Source organism: Parasteatoda tepidariorum, chromosome 1, assembly GCF_043381705.1.
Source record: "Parasteatoda tepidariorum isolate YZ-2023 chromosome 1, CAS_Ptep_4.0, whole genome shotgun sequence".
NCBI classification, from domain to species: domain Eukaryota; kingdom Metazoa; phylum Arthropoda; class Arachnida; order Araneae; family Theridiidae; genus Parasteatoda; species Parasteatoda tepidariorum.
Window position 1 is genome coordinate 73,447,355 of NC_092204.1, and position 6,004 is coordinate 73,453,358.

Below are 6,004 nucleotides of genomic sequence, written 5' to 3' on the forward strand. Positions count from 1 at the left end.
AATTTAATATTTTGGCCGAAGACGTTTATATTCTGCAGAAAACAACAGTATTTCTTAAAATAACTCAGATAAATCTAGGTAGTTTTTGTAATTAATGATTTCAAGAAGCCAGGAAAATGACAGCATAAAACCTACTCTCCTTGAAAAAGTTTTTGAAATAGATTTTGAGCCAGAAAATAGGTTCTTTATTCATGCAACAAGACATGTTTAGATAGGAGGGTATCTAATCAATCGATTAACATACGATATTGATTCCTGGCGCTATCTATTTTGGTTATAAATCACTAAATAAAAGTAGCCAGGAAAATGACAGATTTTCAAGGGACAAACAAATTATTGACAGAAAAAATTATTTTAAACGAAATTATAGTAAACAATACCCTCTGCGTACATTCCAGAAATGCTTACATAGGATAAGATAAGAAAAATTAGATTTTTAAAAATGTATGGGAAGTTTTGAAGCTAGTTATTATTGGAAATATTGTTTGGGACATGCCAGGAAAATGACATTTTGATATTCAATAAAAATTTTTAAGTATACAAAACAGTCAATGCTAGTGCAAAGTCATTAAAAAATACTAACAGCAATGCTATTTATTAATTTCTTTAAAAAAAAAAGCTCTTTTAGTATTATAGTATTAGATTTTGGAGCAAGGGACAGTGAATTTCATGTTTCGTGAGAATCACCCTTATGCGTACGTGATTACAAAATCGATGTAATTTCTTTTTAGTTGTAGGAATAAGCATGGAGCAAAACAGTTAAACGTTGTTTCATTGTTCCATATTTTAATATGAACTTTGTTTTAAGTTTTGTAGAAAGCTGAATTCTTATTTTCTTGAACTTAAATTTTGCTAGATTTTAAATTTCGCTTAATAGTTTAAGTGCAGTGTTTTATGATCTATATAAAAGTGTGAGCCTGTTTAATGAAATTCCAGAAGAACAATATCAATGAAAAACTGTCAAAATTTCTTCGGAAAGAGAGCGGAGTTCTAATGAAATATATATTTAGAATTTTCTACAGAGAAACGTTTCATGAACTATTTATTCTAAACTTTAGACTTCAAAAAAGTATAATTAGCTTGACGGAAGTAAAGTATGCAATGATTAAGTGAAGCGAACACAGATTGCGAAGAACTAACTACTAAATTTGGTGAGAGTTAACAAAGCAGGGGATGGAACCTGCTACTTTTATTATATATTTTTTTATTATTTCTTACTCTTTGCCTTAAAAATGAATATTGTTTGTTTTAAAAAAGGGATAGAAAGAATTGACAATATTGTTTCATAGCATGCTACAGACATGAGAAATTTTTATTTTCCGGAATAGTACCATAAACCTCAAAATGATAGCATCAATTCACGACAAACACATCGCCGGTGACCTTTAAATTGAGGCATAGCTAGAGATGCGAGTTTACAAAAATGGGCATATAGCTAGAGATGCGTGTTTACAAAAATGGGCATATAGTTAGAGATGCGTGTTTACAAAAATGGGCATATAGCTAGAAGTGCGTGTTTACAAAAGTGGACATATAGTTAGAAATGAGTGTTTACAATGTTAGGCAATGAGTCCAGAATTCGAGGAAGATTTTGCGGGTGAAGTTTTAAAATTTTTAGTATTTATGAATTGCCATTACAAGTTACTAAAGCTTTTAAGTATTTAGCCTTTATGGATAAAGGTCATAACATTTGTGCTGAAGTCTGAAAAAAAAGAGATCGTGGAGAAACTTCTTTTTTCCTATCTCAAACCCTGTAGGGAAAGGAATACTGCTGACAATAAAAAAGTGATCCTCTGAATTATTTAAACGCCATGCAACATCGATGCAGAGATAATCTGGCTAGTTTTCCATAAAAGATGTGAATGGCCTCCAAAGAACAAATGGTAAAGACTTTTTTTTAATTTGATTACAGCTCTAATTGCTAGGGTATTTATTCCTTTTTTCTAAATACCATTGTATAAAATTGAACTTAAATTTAAACAACAAAAATGTGTGCAAGAACCTTATATTTGCAAAATTTTGCTACATGCATATTAGATTAACAGAATATTGAACAGCAATAATCTCTGTATGACTCTGCTAAAGTCACAGATAAATTTGGATTTTTAAAAAAATTGCTGTAAATTCACTCTATGATTTCTGCCTACCGGGCACAGCATTGATGGTCATGAGGTCCGAACTGAACCGATGATTCCCGATGGTTTACCAATAGCGCTACGAGATAAGACTCGTCTAATCTCGTAGCTCTTAATTACTTTACTAAACCTAGTCATCACTTGCGTGATTACACCTAAAGCAATTTAAATGTGGGTATGGAGTTTGATGAACTCCCTGTATTATAGTGCATATTTTAAATTCTTACAAGATTCCAATTATTTCATACTGTTTGAAGAGCGCTGTTGAATACAACGTTAAATATATTCATGCCCTTACCTCCATCGCATGGCAGCATATTGCAAGTTTCGTTTCGGGGAGGTTCAGTTCTTGGATCGCAGTTACTTGAATCCACCACCACTTCTCCATGCAAACAGAAAATTGTCCTTGTCCTTTCACCACCCCCACAAGGCGCCGAACACTTTGATAAAAAAAAGGAAAAAGTTATTAAAATATTAAACAATAGTTTTGATGATAAAAAGATTTAATATATATACTAGCGCACCCGACAGACGATGTCCTGTACACACATCTTTAATTGGAAAATTTCAAATTTTTTTGAATAAGCTGTAACAATCTGGATCGTTTTGATGCAAATTTTTATTAAAAATTTATCATATTATCTAACGTCATTACATATATCTTATCACAATTCGACCAATCGATAGCGTGTGAGTATGTGTATACTATCAGTGAAGTTAAATGTAGAGGTTGTTTTAAATCAAAACTTAAACTTATTTTAATTAAAGGTAAAAAAGTGAAAACTTAAACTATTTTATAACAGATATATTTTTTCAATTAAAAAAAACTTAAGTTATCGTAATGCCATTAGATGTACAATATTTTTGGTTAATCCTTCAGGAGCATACACAAACAAATTCGAGGGTTTTCCAACTCTGGAACACGCAACATATAATTGACCGTGAGAAAAGCACGGGTTTTCTAAATCTAAGCCACAAATTGTCATTGTTTGACCTTGTGACTTATTAATAGTCATAGCAAATGCTAAGCGGATTGGAAATTGCAAACGTTTGAATGGTATAGGCGAATCTGAAGGAATCATTGGGATCCGCGGTAGAAGTACAACTTCACCTTGAAATTTTCCACTTAAAATAGTGGCTTCCAAAATGTTACCCATGATTTTTTTATGACCAGTCGCGTGCCATTACACAATTTCGGAGCATTCAAATTTCTAAGCAAAATTATAGGTGAACCAATCTTCAATCGCAAATTATGGGGTGGCATTCCAGGTAAATCCAGTGAATTTAAAAACTCGGCAGGATAGTTGACAACTTCATCAGGATCAACAACAGTGTCAATCGATTTGAATGTAATTTCACTACCAGGCAATGATTGTTGTACTTTAAAATTGATTGCGTCAACATCTAAATTTTTTGCGGCTAAAATAGCTCGCTCACGTAGCCATGCATGATTAGTATAATTATGTGGCAAATCTGGAAAGATACTTTTTATTAACTCCTCTTTGGTAGGCACCATGTTGCAAAAATTCTGTGGGAGTCGAATATATTGTGTATCTTCATACAATTGAATTTTACCATTGCCAATGTCTAACAGTTGTTCAGAGAATCTTGACGCTAATGGATCATTTTGAAATTGAACACGCATATTAAGAGTGAGGCATAATTTACTGACACTTGGCCACAGATAAGATTCCTTCAAACATGCGTTTATTTCGTCCGCATATGTCGCACGTGGAATGACGGGTAATGTTTGTCTGAAATCACCTGACAGTAGCAGTAGAGCACCACCAAAAAGCTGAGTATTATCTTTGATATCTTTTAGGGACCTGTCGAGAGCTTCAAGCGAATGCTTGTGGGCCATTGTACATTCATCCCAGATAATAATTGCACATTTTCTCAAAACTTTAGCCATGCCTGGATGCTTCTTTATGTTACACATTGCTTCGGGATTGGTATGAATGTTCAAAGGTAATTTAAGTGCTGAATGCGCTGTCCGTCCACCATCAAGTAAGGTTGCTGCAATGCCTGATGAAGCAATTGCCAATGCAATATGATTTTGAGATCGAATACGCGCAAGTATTAGTGAGACGAGGAATGTTTTACCAGTGCCACCTGGTGCGTCCAGAAAAAAAATCCTCTTTGTTGTGCTGCAATTGACACGTTAATTTGATTATATATATTTCGTTGCTCAGCAGTAAGCAATCGTTCATTGTTAGCAACAAAAGTAGCCAGAGAAGTCATATCGAACTGGTGTTCACGTTGAACGTCACTGTTGATGATATCTGCTGCTTGGCGGATTGGCGCTGGCATGCCAAAATTTATGAGCGGCATGTTCGAAATAAGAATACAAATATCCTCAATCATTATTAATGCCTCGTTATATATTTTCGCGGAGAATTCAATACTGAGATTTTGATTAGTAATTCTAATCCGATGCAAAATATCCTCACTCATTGAGTCTTTATATTTATTCCACAGACGGAAAACACGTTGTCAATATTATTGAAAATAATTGACGAATTTGCTGTGGAGATGAGCTCAGTGCTGCATCTGCAAGTGTGAGATCCCAATGGTTATCATCCTCCAATAAATGTAACTCACGACAAGCATCAAAGAAAGTGCCGTATAAAGTACCGTTGACTTTTCGCAAGTATTGGAAGGATGTCGGTTCAGGAACGTTAACCAATAACAAACGGAGAAAAATGCATTCGCGTTGCTTAGGATGAACTGTATATAATCGTCCTAAAGTATTTGTCATAACTATGTCGGAAAATCCTGGGACTAGAGTGCCTCGTTTCCGTGGTTCCCAACTTTTTGATTGTTTATTCCATGTAAAAAATTTAGGAACATCAGTATACATTAATGTCTTTGCAAATTCACCGACAATATCTTGTCGTTTAAAAAGGTTGAAAAATTCAGTAAGAGTTGTTTTTGGAGCTGTTAAAGCTTGTTGTAGTGCATTCTGTTCTGTGAAATAAACACGCTGTCCATTTTCAAGATGCACAGCCAAATGTTCAACAGCAGGAACCCTTTCATGTATAGGAAGTGTAAACATTCGCCAAATAGCTTCATTACTACTTATATATCGTCCCATTTGATAATGTGTTATTTCGTCATTCTTATTTACATTTTGAACAGCAAATATAGTTTTATCACTGCCCTTATGAACGTACTTACAAATGCAGTTGATAGACTTCATCGAACTGCATAACTCAACGTTTATGTGTGCTTTATAGGTTTTGCACAGCAATGGTGAATACGGAACCACCCAGCGATTACCGATGTCAACTCTTACACCGTTTGATAGACACAATTCATATGATTGACCGCCATTGTCTACATCTCTATGACGGTAAGATGGATAACCATCGATATTGGTGATAGTGTCAGTTTGACATGGTTTAGGAAAACATTTCGCACATTTTTCATTATCCACACATGGTGCATCATGTTGAGAGAACCACATGGACCATGGATCATATTAGTAGTCACAATGTCAATCAATTCTTGATCAACATTCGGATTTGGAATTTCCGCTGAAATAATTTTGTCAATTTCTTCTGGGCGTACTTTGTCCACCAACCAAATCAAAATATGCGCATGAGGTAAACCTCGTTTTTGCCATTCAACAGAATAAAGCCAACATTGTGTTTCACCAAATACCGAGTGATGTGTAATCAATTTCATCAGAGATTTCAATTTTTGTTTGAACACACGTGCAATGATATCATGGCGATGCATCGATGTTTGACCTGATAACAGCAAATTTTTAATTTCATCCCAGTTTGGATTACACGTAAATGTGATAAAAAGATCTGGTCGGCCGTATGCGCGTACGTAAGTCATGGCGTCTTGAATATATTCTTGCA

At 34.5% G+C, this 6,004-nt stretch overlaps 1 protein-coding gene across 1 annotated transcript in view; it reads right to left on the reverse strand.

Moving 5' to 3' along the window:
* Window positions 1–6,004, reverse strand: part of LOC107447945 (papilin) — a gene marked incomplete in the record, with an annotated part of 216,134 nt that overhangs the window by 58,951 nt on the left and 151,179 nt on the right.